Source organism: Oryx dammah, unplaced genomic scaffold (genome assembly GCF_014754425.2).
Source record: "Oryx dammah isolate SB20612 unplaced genomic scaffold, SCBI_Odam_1.1 HiC_scaffold_24, whole genome shotgun sequence".
Classification (NCBI taxonomy): Eukaryota; Metazoa; Chordata; class Mammalia; order Artiodactyla; family Bovidae; genus Oryx; species Oryx dammah.
The window spans coordinates 50,578,788-50,595,966 of record NW_024070208.1 but is presented as its reverse complement, the minus strand read 5'-3'; the positions used below and the strand labels follow the sequence as shown (position 1 = coordinate 50,595,966).

The window sequence follows — 17,179 nt, the reverse complement described above, 5'->3', positions numbered from 1 at the left end:
TTAGGGGAAACTTCCTAAATTTTCCCCTGCATTTTGTTTATTACTTTGCTTCTTCCAAGAAAAACGGTATAAATGACATCCGTGTGTGTGTGTTTCACAAGAAGGAGAAATTGATGAATAGAGAGGCCAATTTATAAAATGTTCTTCCATTTTCTGTTACAAGCCTCATGTCTCATTGACCGCTTTCTTCAACTAAGTAAATAAGTCATTCTTTGTTTGAAGAATAGCATTCCAGCAATGAATGGTTGGGTAACATTTAGACACAGAGCTCTCTCTCTTAGAAAGCTCACCCACCACCTCCTGAGTTTGCCTCTAGCAACAAAGATGTCTTCGGATTTGTCCCATTGGTTCAGACTTCCATCAATACCACAGAGGAGAGAATATATTCCAGAGTGTGTTTATCTTTGGAACTAAAATGAATGCTAAGATTAGGAGAGGGGAAAGGATATATTAACGTAAAAAAAGGCCTGATTTCATAAACAAGTTGATTTAAATATTGCTATATGAAAGCATGTGTTTTATAACCATGGGACCTAAGGTAAACCAGTTTACAAAAGACTTTAACTGAAAGAAAACACAGGATACAGATTTTTAAAATTTTACTTATGTATTTACTTTTGGTTGCACTGAGTCTTCCTTGCTGGCCGACTGGGCTTTTCTCTAGTTGTAGTGAGTGGGGGCTACTCTTAGCTGCCATGCTTGGGTTTCTCTTGGTGTAGAGCACAGGCTCTAGAATGCAGGGTCAGTAGTTGCGGGGCATGGGCTTAGTTGCCCCATAACATGTAGAATCTTCCCAGACCAGGGATCGATCCTGTGTTCCCTGCATTGGCAGGTAGATTCCTATCCACTGCGCCACCAGGGAAGTCCACAAATAGGTTTGAACATTCTTCTGTTATAATCTAACCTGAAGATAAAATTATAAACAGCAGAGAAAGGGAGTTGAAACCATATATTCACCACGACTATTTGCTGCTGCTGGCAGATTCAATCCAGTAATTTTGGTAAATGATTACTTGCATTTTCTTAATAATTCAACATTTATTTTTTAAATATGGGCTACTACTTATTTCATTACTCTAATCAGGATATTGTTTGTCAGCTGAAACCAAATAGATCAATCCTTCGAGGGGATTTTCTCTGCCTTTCAAAACCCAGGGTACAACCTAGCGAGAAAATGGACATATTAATATTGATTTGAGATGACTTCATATTTCAGTGTAGATCTGTGAATACCCAACTGCCATGTCCAATTTGGGGAAGGCCAATATATTAGGAATAAAAACTAAGAATTCAGCCCTTCTGTTTAGTTGCCTTCTTCCATTGTATTTCACGCTCTGCTTTAAGGTTGCCAACATACACAGAGGCACTCTGACCTCTGCTACCAGAGATAGGAATTTTTTCAACAAGTGTTTTCTTTCAGTTGTATTTCTCTGTAAAGTTCATAGTCGGAGAAGGCAATGGCAACCCACAGTATCCATCCTCAAAGTATAATCCACAATCATTTCCCTGATGGCCTACAAATGCTGGACACCTGCACTTTATACCCTCACCCAGGCAGGAAATGAGGGAAATAGTAAAACCAAAAGGTTAGTTTATCGGCCTGTCCTTCTTTACCTCCAAGGGCATAGCTCTCCTGCTCCACCCTAAAGTCACCTGTGACACATGGACACTCTTTCATCTGGATTTACTAACATTCTCACAAATACCACCGTTCAAAGGGTGACAAGAGAAGAAAGGATATCAGATAGACAACTTGTAATATTTGCCATAGGTAGATCACATTTTAAAAAGTGAATTCACCTAGGTAGCTATCTGAGGGAAAAAGAAAGTTAGCTCAGGCCTAGATCAATGATTGTAAAGTCTAAAAGATCTACAAAATAACCTAAAGAAACTAGGAGATTTTTGTACTCTAGGAATGAGAAAAGTGCCTATGATACAAAACCAAAAAAGATTAATAAACTCAACTATGTACAGATTTAGTTTATTCATAGAAAAACAGTCCAAACACAAGCCAGCCTGAGCGCATACACACATACACACAATAAAAACACCTGCAACTCATCCTACAGAGAGCCAATTTCCTGAATAAAGAGTTCTTACAAAAAGGACTATAAAGACTTAATTAAAAAGCTACAAATTGCTCTTAATATGAAGAGATGGTCGGTCTCATCAGATTAATGCAAAATCAAAACTGCAAGATACCATCTTCATCTTTCTAACTAACAAGAATAAGAATAGTGGAAACTGACCCTCTCCTGCCTGACTGGTGGAAGTGTAAATTGGCAGCCCCGTCCAGAGAGGAAAACCAACAATTCATGGCTGGGAACATCCTACTGTTATAACCACATACATGCAAAGTGACATATGCCCAATATCATTCACAGAGGCCCTGCTTATAATTATAAAAAAATCAGGAAAAAAGTATCTATCAAAAGGAGACGAAAATAAATAGTCCTCTGGTCAATAAAATACTATAATTAAAAATATCAGATTTTGCAACTATCAAAAAAAAGTTTTTAAAGCCCTTTATGTGCCAATATGGGCTTCCCCAAATGGCGCAGCAGTAAAAAAATCTGCCTGCCAGTGCAGGGGATGCAAGTTGGATGCCTGGGTCGGGAAGGTCCCCTGGAGGAGGGCATGGTAACCCACTCCAGTATTCTTGCCTGGGAAACCCCATGGACAGAGGAGTCTGGCAGACTACAGTCCATGTTGAGGCAAAGAGTTGGACAGAAATGAGCCACCGAGCATACACATGTACAGGTTCCAATATGTAAGAGCAGTCAGGCTACTCCGTTAAGCACCAAAATCATGGAACAAAGTCTGTTTATACTATGCTTCCATTTAACTTGTAGGAATGAAGCATGTACAGAGATTATCCAAAACATTCAGGCTTCTCAGAAGTCATGTGAATATTTTTTCCACTTTCTCACCAGGCAGTGACCACTCAAGGTGATATGCAGTTTCCACAGAGGTGAGGAAGGTGGTGGGCTGGCTCTGGACCTGAAGCTTCTAAGCTGATTTATGTTACTCCTTGGCTAAAAGAGTCTGGGAAGGGAAGGGTCCAAAATGTTGTTACTCCAAACTTAACCAACTGCAGATTCATTTCTTAACAAGTTTCTAGTTAAGAATTAAATGTTCTAATAAGAATTGATTATTGGTGGAGAATTTGTTGTTCAGTCGCTCATTCGTGTCTGACTCTTGGTGACCCCATGGACTGCAGCCCACTGGGCTTCCCTGGCGGAGAATTAACTCGCATTTAATCTTTGATCAACTCTTTTCACTCTTATCTGATATTAGAAGTACATTGACACTGGATGACTTCATTAGGGCTGGAGGGAACAGGAAGAATTCATGTGAAGGTAGCTGTCCTGGGTGAGGAGGGCACCCTGGGAGGCAGGAAAATATTCTACTTCTCAGGGCAGAACATTAAAAGAAGCTGTAGGAATGAACCACAAAAGCTACTTTGCAGGTTTCCTTTAATTGAAGGCTATCCAGATGAATTCACAAGGCTGCAAAATCTTAACTTCCACACTTCAGCTGACCTCTTTCTTTCTTTCTTTATTACTGGTTACACCGGGTCTTTGTTGCCGTGTGAGGGCTTTCTCTAGATGCGGCCAGCAGTGGTTTCTCTTGTTGCGGCACAGGGGCTCTAGAGCGCAGGCTCCGCAGTTGCATCACCCAGGCTCAGTTGCCCTGCGGCATGTGGGATCTTCCCAGACCAGGGATGGGACCGGTGTCCCCGGCATTGGTAGGGGGTTTCTTAACCACTGGGCCACCAGGGAAGTCCCAGCTGACTTTTCTGATTCCCACAGGAGTTCAGCCTGGTGTCCCTCCCATCTAATCAATCTTCTGTCCGATTAAGAAAAGAAGCCCAAAAGTGGGAGGAGGGGAGCGTGGGCAGCGGGCATCTATTCCATACTTCTGTTTTTCTCCTGGACAGATTTTTTGAGGGCCTTTCCCTATTCTAGGGGCTTACAAAGGGGAAAACCTTAGGAAGCCAAGCCTATGGTACCAAGCAACCTGGAATCCCCCTAGGGACCTGAGAGCATCCAAGGAGAGCTGTAAGGGAAACCGGGCGCAGAGATGCTCTCGACACCCTTGGCAATTTGACCACTGTTTCCACTGGATCGTGGTCCTATCCCATATCCTGAAATCGATGCCAGTGCCATTAACTATATGCAGAGCATAATAAAAGGGGTGACAGGGAAAGAACACCAAACTAAAGAGAAAAGGAAATCCTGGTTGTCATGGAGCCCATAATCTCTTTGGGATCAAAAGCTATGAACGTATGTATGCCAGCCCACACAAGCAGTCTTAAAGGCTGGACAGCAGAGCAGCTGTTACAAACTGAAAAATCTCAGGACATAAGCACAGAGGATAGTGTGGCAAGGGGCCTGCAACAGATGAGGCCAGGTGGGGCATTGCTATGCTTTTCTTAACCTTGCTCCCCTCTGTCAGGCAATCTCTCCTCACCTTATCATCAAGATTTCCAGCAAGAGAATTCTATACTCCCATCCTTACTTCTGCCTCTCCATCTCGGATTCACTTCTCAGTGAACTCCGATGTGTCTTCCACCTGCACTCTGAAATCACTCTAAATCCTAGTGAGCTCCAAATTTGTAGATTAAATAGACATTCTTCAGTCATTTCCCTGAACTTTAATTTGACACTGCTTCCTCTTTTATTGAACTACAGTTAATGTACAATGCTGTGTTCATTTCTGCTGCACAGCAAGGTGACACTGTTGTACATATACACATTCATTTTTATATTCTTTCCTATTACGGTTTATCTCAGGACACTGAATATAGTTGCCTGTGCTATCAGCAGGACTGTGTTTTTATCCATTCTATATGTAATAGTTTTCATCAACTCACCTCAACCTCCCAGCCCATCCTTCCCCCACCTCTCCTCCTCCCTGGCAACCACAAGACTCTTCTCTACGTCTGTGAGACTGTTTGCTTCATAGATAAGCCCATTTGTGTCATATATTTTAGATTCCACGTACAGGTGATATTGTGGTATTTGCTTTCTCTTTCTGAGTTCCTTCACTGAGTATGATAATCTCTAGGTCCATCCATGTTGCTGCAAGTGGCATTATGTCATCCTTTTCATGGCTGAATAGCATTCCATTGTATTTATGCACCACACCTTCTTTACCCATTCATCTGTCAATGGACATTGAGGTTGTCTCCATGTCTTGGCTATTGTGACAGTGCTGCTATGAACATAGGGGTGCAGGTATCTTTTTGAATTATAGCCTTGTCTGGATATATGCCCAGGAGTGAGACTGATGGATCACATGGTAATTCTATTTTAGTTTTCTGGAACCCCCATACTGTTTGCCATAGCAGTTGCACCAACTTACCAACTCCCACCAACAGTCCCCTTTTCTCCACACCCTCTCCAGCCCTTATTGTTTAGACTTTTTGATGATGGCCATTCTGACCAGTATGAGGTGGTACCTCATTGTAGTTTTGATTTGCGTTTCTCTAATAATTACTGATGTTGAGCATCCTTTCATATGCCTATTGGCCGCCTGTAAATCTTCTTTGAAGAAGGGTCTCTTTAGGTCTTCTCCCCCTTTTCTGATTGAGTTGTTTGCTTTGATATTGTTCATTTCAACATTTTACTACTTGCAGGTCACACACCTTCCTGGAAATCTGATGAATGCTATGACCCCTCTTCCCAGAAAAATCCTACACATACACACACTGCAGAGAGTTCAGAAACAACCTAAAACTTAATCTTGGACCAAATGGGTCAAGAGATCCCAGGTTAAGAACATGTGACCACTAGCTTGGTTTCTGTAACAACTTTTCCTTACACATTACAGTTGACTTTTGAACAACTCAGCCGCTGAAAATCTGAGTGTAACTTTATAGTTGACCCTCTGTATCCACAGTTCCACATTCACAGATGCAACCAATGGCTCATGGGTCATCTAGTAGTCTAGTGAAAATTTAATGAAAAAATTCATTTATAAGTGAACCCGTGCAATTCAAACCCAGGTCATTCAAGGGTCCACTGTATTCCACTTACACTTTGAATCTTCTGATTATTTCCCAGAGTTATGAATTATGGTCAATCTTCTCATTCAGAACACTCCTACTTGTTCAATCACTCTCTCGATCTCAGTCATCACTGGCATCTTTAGAAGTCCTACACCTGTATCTCCAGCCCAAGCCACTCCTCTAAGAGTCACATTTCCATAACTACCACTTGGTAAATAACTCTCCTCTGGTTAACATCAGACTCAGTGTGACCAGAATCAAATTCACCATCCTCCCCTCACTTCCCCACCTCCCACTTAATTAGGCTGTCTTTCTATAATCTCTTTCTCAGTAAATAATACCAATACATTATCACAATTCCATTTCTGAAACAGCCCAGGAGCTCCTATCAGATCGACTCTCCCAGAGAAAAGAACTATAAACCTAGGACGGATACATTTTTTTAAATGTTCTGGAGAAGAAATGAAAACAAGCAATTACTGGCAGTGAGTTGACACGTGAAAGAATGAATGAACTACACTGGATGGGGAGAGGCCCAAGTGCCATGCAAGCGCGTAAATTCCGGTAGAAAATCCACAGTCTCACTGGGCTTCAGAATAGAGGACACAGCCCAGAACAACCGCAGTCCCTAGAAGATGAGAGGAAAATTCCATGCCATGGAGAGCTAGAGAAAGGAAGCATAAATACCACCCCCCAAAGCCCTGGAGGACCCTGAACCACAGATGTGCAGGGAGAGCCCAAGCATACAGACTAAGGGGAAAAGAGCTAAACTGAGACTTAAGTTTCCACCACCATAAGTAAAACAGAATTTAGAGTCTGAGTCCAGGCCAGTGAAGCACCTGAGTGCTTGCTCATGCTTAGTCATGTCTGACTCTTTGCAACGCCATGGACTGTAACCCACCAGGCTCCTCTGTCTATAGGGTTTACCAAGCAAGAATACTGGAGTGTGTTGCCATTTCCCATTCCAAGAGCTCTTCCCAAGCCAGGGATCAAAACCCGAGTCTCCTGTTTCATCTGCATTGACAGGCAGATTCTTTACCACTGAGCCACCTGGAAGACCAATGAAGTACCTGCTTTAAGCATAAAAGTAGAATAGAATAAAATAAAAATACCATTTCTTGGAAAACATGTCAGAGAACTGTGAATTCCCTCAGCTTATCACTTATAACATCCAGGATACCATCCAAATTAGTTGACTGAAAAGCACCAAGAGGGCTTCTCCGGTGGCTCAGCGGTGGGGAGTCCACCTGCCAACGCAGGGGACGTGGGTTCGATCCCTGGTCCGGGAGCATCCCAAGTGCCCCAGAGAAACTAAGCCTGTGCACTACAAATACCAAGCCTTTGATCTAGAGCCTGGGAGCCACAAACACCAAAGCCGGCACACCCTAGAGCCCACGCTCTACAACAAAAGAAGCCACCACAGTGAAAAGCCCAGGTACTGCAGTGAGAGAGCAGCTCCCGCTACCTGCAACTAGAGAAAACCTGCCCAGCAACAAAGACCCAGCACAGCCAAAAATAAATATTTAAAAAAAGAAAAGCACCAGGAAAGAGGCTCTCATTCCCAAAGGAAAAGACAATCATGCGAGATTCTAAGATGCTTCAGATATGCTAAAGAGCAAGCAAATATTTTAGGGCCAATCCTCAGGAATAGAGAGGGAAAATGCTAATAATAATGAACAACAATCTATATAATCAAATAATCATGACAATTAAAGAGAAATTGAAATGAAAAATACAATTTCTGAAGGAAAAACTTCACTGGAGGAGATCAAGAGCAGAAGCAAGATGACAGAAGAGTCAGTGAACCTACTGAAGATATGCTGAAGACAAAGCAATGTAAATGATTCAATCTGAAGAACAGAAAGATAAAAGGTTGGAAAAAAGTGATTCTAGGAACCTAAGGAGCATTATTAGTCTATGCTCCAGAAAAAGAGAACGAATGGAACAAGGAAAAAATATATATCTGGTAAAAGGCCAAAATTTCCTCAAAAATGAAGAAATAAGTTTGGTGATTCAAGAAGATAAGCAGATACCAAGCAGGATAAATACAAATAACACAATACCTTGGCACATCAGAAACAAACTGCTGAAACCTAAGTATAATTAGAAAATCCTAAAACCAAGCTGAGAGAAGTGAGACAGTGCTTCCAGGACTACAATGATTCGAATTACAGTTTACTTCTCATCAACGGCAACAGAAGCCAGAAAACAGTGAAACAGATCTATAGAATGCTGAAAGAAGAAAAAAAAATTTTTTAAGCCTGTCCACTCAGATAATAATATCCCTGGCTGCCAGCACCCCACATCAGAAACCCAGGAATGAGCTGGACTTTCTTCCTCATCCCCAAACCCTCTCAGGACCACTGATTCTACCTCCTTTGCTGCTGCTGCTGCTAAGCTGCTTCAGTCACGTCCGACTCTGTGTGACCCCGTAGACGGCAGCCCATCAGGCACCCCCGCCCCTGGGATTCTCTAGGCAAGAACACTGGAGTGGGTTGCCATTTCCTTCTCCAGTGCATGAAAGTGAAAAGTGAAAGTGAAGTCGCCCAGTCGTGTCCGATTCCCGACCCCATGGACTGCAGCCCACCAGGCTCCTCCGTCCATGGGGTTTTCCAGGCAAGAGTACTGAGTGGGTTGCCATGCCCTCCTGCAGAGGATCTTCCCAACCCAGGGATCAAACCCATGTCTCTTACATCTCCTGCACTGGGTAGCATCTAGAAAATTCTTAGCATACTCTTGAGAGAATTAGGGTGAAAGGGGCAAATAAAATCTTACTACTGTTTTATAGTTTATGCTTATTTTTTACAGTTCATGTTTTAATAGTTTTGTACTTGTAAATTCTCCACAAGAGAGTCTCAGGGACCTGCAGGGGGGTCTCAATTCACACCTTGAGAACTGCTGCTCCAAAGGGTTCCCTCTGGTGTCCAGATGTCCCTGAACGCTCCAGCTAAACCAACCTTCCAGGTATTCCCTGAGTACACCACTCTCTCATGTTCTGCTCACCCTGTTCCCTCTCCTTAGAAGAAAAGGCTTTGAGTTCCACATTTCCCAGCTAACACCTACCCATGGACTGGGATTAAGTACAGCCTGTTTCTAAAGCATTTCCTAATCTCTCCCCTACAGTTTGATTATTTTTTTGAATGTTGAGTTTTAAGCCAACTTTTTCACTCTTCTCTTTCACTTTCATCAAGAGGCTTTTTAGTTCCTCTTCACTTTCTGCCATAAGGGTGATGTCACCTGCATATCTGAGGTTACTGATATTTCAATACCTCAGAATTTGGGGAGAAATGTGATGGGTAACAGGAATCATTTCTGATGGTGGAGGAACAACCCTCAAAATGCCAAGTTAATCACACTGGGTCACCAGGAAAAAATTCTAAGATGACAGATGAAGAGCTAAGATAGTCTAGCTGTCACAAAGAAATAAAAAAGCACTCTATGTTCTTCACATAAAGTTTACAAAATAAACAATGAGAAATGTTGAAGAGGGAAGAAAATATGAGAGGGACCAGCAACAGAGTTACAAGTATAGCCAGTCCTCCTTATCCACTGATAAGGAACCCAAGAACATGAAGGGTGGACTGTACCAGGAGACTTTACACAAGTCATTTAAGCGTGTGTGGATTTGGGCAAGGGCAGGTGCGGTGGTAGATGGGGAGAAACCCAGGGTTTGGGCAGGGAGTAAAACCAATCTGTAACACACCCTTGCTTGTCAAGGAGGGCAGATGCAGAGGGGTGCAGTTCCCAGGCCTGGTAAATTAAATGACCTATATATGAGTCCTCTCTTAACAGCCTAGGACTGTTCAGTAATTTCTATTCGTAACTGAATAGACGTGAATATGAGGAGAGAATGAAAGAACCAGTGCACTGCCTCTCCATCCCTGTGGAAGGCTGGGTGATCTTAGGAACACAGTGAGGCCCCAGGGATGCAGCAACCATTCCATTCCAGGTGATCAACACCATTCCAGGTGATCAACAATATTACATGCTTTCATCCATTCTTCTGTCGATGGACATCCTGGTTGCTTGTATGTCCTGGCTACTGCAAACAGTGCTGCAATGAACATTAGGGTGCACGTATCCTTCTGCATCATGTTTTCCTCCAGGTACACGCCCAGGAGTGAGACTGCAGGGTCATACGACATCTCTAAGATGTGGTACATATATACAATGGACAATTACTCAGCCATTAAAAAAGAATGGAATAATACTCTTTGTAGCAACATGGATGGACCCAGAGGTGGTCATACTGAGTGAAGTCAGTCAGACAGAGAAGGAAAATGTCATATGACATCCTTTATATGTGGAATCTTAAAAGAAATGATACAAATGAACTCACTTACAAAACGGAAAGAGACTCTCCGAGAACAAACTTAAGGTTCCCCAGGGGGAAGGATGTGGAGAAGGGAAAGTTAGGGAATTTGGAACGGAAGTGTACACACCACTATATTTACAGTGGATAACCAACAAGGACCTACTGTATAGCAGATGGAACTCTGCTCAGTGTTCTATGGCAGCCTGGATGGGAGGAGACTTTGGGGGAAAATGGACACATATATGTGTATGGCTCGGCCTCCTTGCTGTTTATCAGAAACTACCACAACATGGTTCATCAGCTGTACCCCAATACAAAATGAAAAGTTAAAAAAAGAACTCTAAAAATGTGTAGAGAATTGTCAACCCCCCAAAATAAATATTTTCAGAGTAAATAAATCACATTTTACTCTAATTAGTTGTGTCTAATTCAATAAGAATTAAGTCATAAATTACTTTCAGATTTTTATAATAACTAAAACCAGGTAAATAAATGTTCTTCTATTGAAACCAATATTTTTCAGCTATCAATTTCAATCATGAAACATAAATTTTTCCCAAAACACTATCAGTAGAAACACATATATCTATTGTTACCTTCCAAAGATATTTAGAAATATTTTAAAGGACCAGAAGTTATCTAAGTGAAAATCAACCTTGTCATTGGATTCCACATGTACCTTGCTTTTCATTTGGTAACTGTTAAGTTCAAGACTGAATACATGAAGAAAAAGATATTATTTCTGAGTTATATTACTTGATTTGATGTAAAAAAATTCATGTAAATGTTTCCAATTTTATGAGAAGTGATACATAAGTATTTTGATCTTAAACGTTTGATATAAAAACCAAAAATGATCCCCAAACTAAAGTATACCAGTATTCACCATTAGTGCTGATTTTGAAACTTTAGAAGTTTTTACTTAAACATTTGTAAGTCCTGTTCTGATTCTTAAAGACAAAAGCAATAGTTACAACTGTAGTACATTGAATTTTATGTCACTTTTTTGCATTACACTCCAAGAAGAAGAGAAGAAGTAGAGAAGGCAGTGGTACCCCACTCCAGTCCTCTTGCCTGGGAAATCCAATGGACGGAGGAGCCTGGTGGGCTGCAGTCCATGGGGTCACTAAGAGTCAGACACGACTGATCGGATTCACTTTCACTTTTCACTTTCGTGCATTGGAGAAGGAAATGGCAACCCACTCCAGTGTTCTTGCCTAGAGAATCCCAGGGACAGGGGTGCCTGGTGGGCTGCTGGCTATGGGGTCGCACAGAGTCAGACATGACTGAAGCGACTTAGCAGTAGCAGCAGCCAAGAAGAAGAGGTTTTGTTGTAGCTTTTACCTTTCAACAGAATACAATGTCCTTATTCTGTGTTCCTCACCATAATAATTTGTAAATAATTAGCTGAAAGACAATTAAAGGTAAATCTAAACCTATCAGAGCTTACAATTAGCATTTGACCCCAAATGAGCTAAAACTAGTAGGACTAGCTCTACCAAAACATTAACCAAGAGAGGGAAATAAAAAAATATTGGCACTTTATTTTAGTAACTTCAGTATTATTATGTATACTATTTTAAATGCATATTTCTTAAGCTGATAGTTTAAAACATTAAAATTTCAAAATCTTAATTCAAAACTCTATTCTAAATCATGTTGGATTAAAGAAGCATGTAATATGAAAAGGAATAAAAATTATGCCTGAATTTTGAAAAAATTATGAATAAATATTTTGTATAAATCTAAATTTAAAATATAGATACCTCAGAGAAAATCCATAGATGGGCTTCCCTGATGGATATTGCAGAGAAACTCCTTAGATACAGAAGTCTAATGCTTAGCAATTAAGACAGTTTAAGGCCTTTGCTATGGTCAGGTAACCTGTATACAGGGTCATGAAGGACATCTCAAAAGCTCATTAGCAATCGTCAACACTCTTGCTCCCTACAAAACAAGTCATCTATCATCAGTATTAGCAAATGAAAAACTCGTGTGTTGGTCCCCTGAAAGACATTATTTAGTTAAAGGATGCTACAAGTGCTCCTTTAAACTCTCAGCATTAAACAAAGTAAAAAAATGTCCAAATCGGGGAGGAGGGGAGATTAGAGGGATAATTAAAAGGAATTAAAAAGAGGTCCTCTCCTTCATGAACTGGGCTTGGTTTTAGTCCCTGAAGCCAGAGCCTTTCCTCACAGGGATATATATATGTCTTCTTTTTTCCAGGTACACATCAGGAAATCAATAATACTCACTGACTTTACTTCAACTTTTAATTAATGACTAGAATAACCCGTAGGAAAATATTCTCAATCCATAAATGATATTAGGATTAAAGTCAGAGGCCCTCAGCTCCACCCTTCAGAAGCTATGTATAAATTCTTAAGCGAGCTTCAGTGTCCTCACCTGTAAAATGGGAACTTCATCTGCCAGTCCTAACAGAAAGGGATCAGATGAGGATCAGAAGGATTAAAAGGATCAGATGGATCAGATAAGGACTGGTAAGCTTCAGAGCACTAGCATCAATATGAGACATGTGGGCCTGGGACACTTAAATCAACACTTTTGCTCTCACCATCATCTTTTAGGAGTTAATCATTATCTCCTCAGGGTAACTGTAAAAAAACTATCTAATACTTGAAGAATGTAAAGGTAAATGAGAAAGACAAAAAGCAGCCGAAAATTACAGTCCTTGTGAAATGATCAGTTTCTAAAAATACCATTAGTACTACAGAGAAGAATGCTGGGAACATTAAGAAATTTAGTTTAACACATGATTAAAGGTGAGCCAAGGTTGGGCTTAAGTAGCCATTCAGTTCCAAGCGTCACTTGTCACATAAAAAGAAGCTGAAAGCCCAAAGAAGAAAACTTAAACTGCCAGGTAAATAAGAATCTGAGGCTATAAATTCCATATACAGAACGTCTGTAATTTACAATTTCTAGTAGTAAAGCACACCCAGTCAAAAAAGAAAGATTGTTCAGCTGTAAGGTATAACCCTATGTAATTATGACAATTTCACAGTGTAGGGGGGATGCTTAAGAATCTTTAATAAAGCACAGGATTTTATGGGATATAAAATTAAAACCTCATATAAAAGTTGCTAAAATATATATAAAATAGAGCAAAGCATAGAAAGAGACAGGGCACAGATGCACTCTGAACATGACATCCTGGCATAGCAACTTTTATGCCTCCTGAGTTTCGAAACAAGAAGACAAAAGAGAGACCGGAAGTGGTGACTGGAAGTCGGCCCAGGTTCCGAGTTACTGCTTATCCATTTGTGTGCTGCTTCCCTGGTGGCTCAGAGGTTAAAGCGTCTGCCTCCAATGCGGGAGACCCGGGTTCGATCCCTGGGTGGGGAAGATCCCCTGGAGAAGGAAATGGTAACCCACTCCAGTATTCTTGCCTGGAGAATCCCATGGACAGAGAAGCCTGGTAGGCTACAGTCCACAGGGTCGCAAAGAGTCGGACACGACTGAGTGACTTCACTGTCACTCACTATAGCGTCTATAGTTACCCTTTCTGGAATTTCGCCCTTTTCCTTACTTCTAGTGTCCACATCTTCCGCATTCCATAGAAACTACAGTTGAAATAGCTCTCTGCTTGGATCATTTCATCCTCCAAACCCTATGAAGCAGGTCTGACTACTGTTTTACAAGAAAACTAAAGCCCAACGTTCAGTAACTTTCTCATGGTCTCACTTAAGCAGTTTTAAAGCACATGTAAAGTTCATACATGTGAATTTTATTCTTGGCCATCCACTGTCAGGAAGCTACCTTTTTTTGTCTAACATTAGTATGTGACAATATTTAATAGGGCTTCCCTGGTAGCTCAGCTGGTAAAGAATCCGCCTGCAATGCACAAGACCTGGGTTCAATCCCTGGGTTGAGAAGATCCCCTGAAGGAGGAAATAGCAACCCACTCCAGTATTCTTGCCTGGAGAATTCCAGGGACAGAGGAGCCTGACAGGCTACAGTCCATGGGGTCGCAAAGAGTCAGACACAACTAAGCATAGCACAATATTTAATATCTCAAACTTTTTTGGTACATATCATATATATATATACAGTACTATGGGAAATACAAAGGTGAAAAACCAGGGTCTCAGCCCTTCAAGTTCCCACATTAGGATGGGAGTGGAAGTCAAGCAAAAATCACTATTTTAAAAGAGAATGACCCAGATAATCACGATGGTGTGGTCACTCACCTAGAGCCAGGCATCCTGGACTGTGAGGTCAAGTGGACCATAGGAAGTTTACTATAAACAAAGTTAGTAGAAGTGATGAGGTTCCAGTTGAGCTATTTAAAATCCTAAAAGATGATGCAGTTAAAGTGCTGCACTTAATACATCACTAAACTTGTTAAACTCAGTGGCCACAGAAGAGAGAGTTCAGTTTTCTTTTCAATCCCAAGGAAGAGCAATGCCAAAGAATGCTCAAATTACAATACAATTGCACTCATTTCACATGCTAGTATGGTTATGCTCAAAATCCTTCAAGCTAGGCTTCAGCAGTTTATGTACAAAGAACTTCCAGATGTACAAACTGGGTTCAAGAAAGGTAGAGGAACCAGAGACCAAATTGCCAACATTCATTGAATCATAGAAAAAGCAGTGGAATTCCAAAGAAACATCTACTTTTGTTTCATTGACTACATGGAACCCTTTTACTGTGTGGATCACAACAACTGTGGAAAATTCTTAAAGAGATGGGACTACCAGGCCACTTTACTTGTCTCCTGAAAAACCTGTATGCAAGTCAGGAAGCAACAGTTAGAACCGTACATGCATGGAACAACAGATTGGTTCAAAATTGGAAAAGGAGTAAGACAAGGTTGTATATCATCACCCTGTTTATTTATGTGCAGAGTACATCACGTGAAATGCTGGGCTGGATGAATTACAAGCTGGAATCAAGACTGCACAGAGAAATATCAACAACCTGAGATATGCAGATAACATCCCCCTAACTGCAGAAAGTGAAGAGGAACTAAAGAGCCTCTTGATGAGGATGAAAGAGGGGAGAGGAAAAGCTGGCTTCAAACTCAACATTCAAAAAACTGAGATCACGCAGGAGACATAAGAGATGATGTGGGTTCGATTTTGGGGTGGGAAAGATTCCCTGCAAGAGGATATGGCAACCCATTCCAGTATTCGTGCCTGGAGAATCCCATGGACAGAGGAGCCCGGTGGGCTACAGTCTATGGGGTTGCAGAGTCAGACACGACTGAAGTGACTTGGCACACATGCACACTACTATATATAAAAGAGATAACCAAGGAGGACATGCTATAGCACAGGGAACTATACTCAACATTTTGTAATAAACTATAAGGGAAAAGAATCTGAAATCCAATGGAGCAGGCACACAGGAGAATAACATGTAGGAGGAAGAATTACTGCTGGAAAAAAAAAAATCAATACTTCTTAGAATAAGGAATCGGAAGGAAAAAGAAGATTAAACGTTGAAATACAAGTTTGCAACCCTGACTCCACTGGTGGGGACACCACACGCCCTTACTGACATTCTAAATTCCATTGACAAAGTACCTGTTATCAGCGGACCTTGCTCCTCACCTCCAACTCCTGACAAGGCATGTCTTCTTACCACTCAGGAGGGAGACAAAATCTCAAAAACTCCAGGGAATGGGTTTCTAAAGGTGGAAGTCATTACAAACTAATGGAACAGTATTTAGGAAACCAAGGTACCTTCTCCTCATGGCACGTGGCCAGTTCGACAACCTCCAAAGACCCAAGTGCCCCTCCTTCCCTGGCAAGCGAAGGTCTCCGAATAAAAGCAAAAGTAGTGACTAGAGAAGGAGCAAGAGACACCGAGTCTCCCAGGGCAACAACTGAAGGCACCGCGCCCCAAGAGCTGGCAATTTAAGAAGTTGGGAAAAGCAAGAGTACAAGCCAAGAAACAAGAAGTAAGACTGCTATTAAAGAGAAGGGCAGAAACAATGAAATGGAAATCCTATCCCCTGCAAGCATACCAAAAATAGAAGTAAATAAAACCAAAATTGGTTCTTGGAAATGACCAATAGGATACACATACCACTGGATAGTGTGGTGGAATATTTCATTTTATTTTAAAAAGATAAACTACAATAACCAAAAGATAGACTAAAGTGGAGCGATAAACAAAATTCTAATATAATGTCAGCTTGTTCACTTTTTACCTCTCCCCACCAAAATGTCAGTAAGCCCCACGGGCTCATGACTTACACCTACTTTTTTGTCGCTATGATGGTTTAGTCGCTAAGTTGTGTCTGACTCTTGGGACTCAATGGACTGTAGCCTGCCAGGCTCCTATGTCCATGGACTTTTCCAGGCAAGAACATTGGAGTGGGTTGCCATTTCCTTCTCCAGGGGATCTTCCCAACCCAGGGATCAAACTCTAGTCTCCTGCATTGCAAATGGTCTCCTGCATTGCAGGCAAATTCTTTACTGACTGAGCCATAAGGAAAGCTGAAAAGAATAAACTGAATTCACATTCACACTCCTGTGCATCCAAGCATGCTAAGTCACTTCAGTCACATCCAACTCTTTGAGACTCTATCGACTATAGCCCACCAGGTTCCTTTGTCCATGGGATTCCCCAGGCAAGAATACTGGAGTGGGTTGCCATGCCCTCCTCTAGAGGATCTTCCTGACCCCAGGAATCAAACCTGCGTCTCTTGCGTCTCCTGTACTGTCAGACAGGTTCTTTACGACTAGCAACCTGCTTGTTGCTATTTCCCATTAATTATATCAGATGGAATATAGTCAGTGCTCAATAAACTTTTTTTTTTTCAGGGAATACACAAAGTTTTTTAATGAGTATTATAAATTGGAAACTTAATTACAATGTGA

The 17,179-nt window shown here is 41.3% G+C and overlaps 1 protein-coding gene and 1 non-coding gene across 10 annotated transcripts in view; one reads left to right on the top strand and one right to left on the bottom strand.

Annotated features, from left to right (window-relative positions):
* LMO7 (LIM domain 7) overlaps positions 1–17,179 on the bottom strand; it is a 221,190-nt gene that overhangs the window by 176,837 nt on the left and 27,174 nt on the right. The window lies entirely within an intron of this gene.
* Positions 13,620–13,691, top strand: TRNAW-CCA. Its single transcript has one exon. It is a non-coding gene; the product is annotated as a tRNA-Trp (tRNA).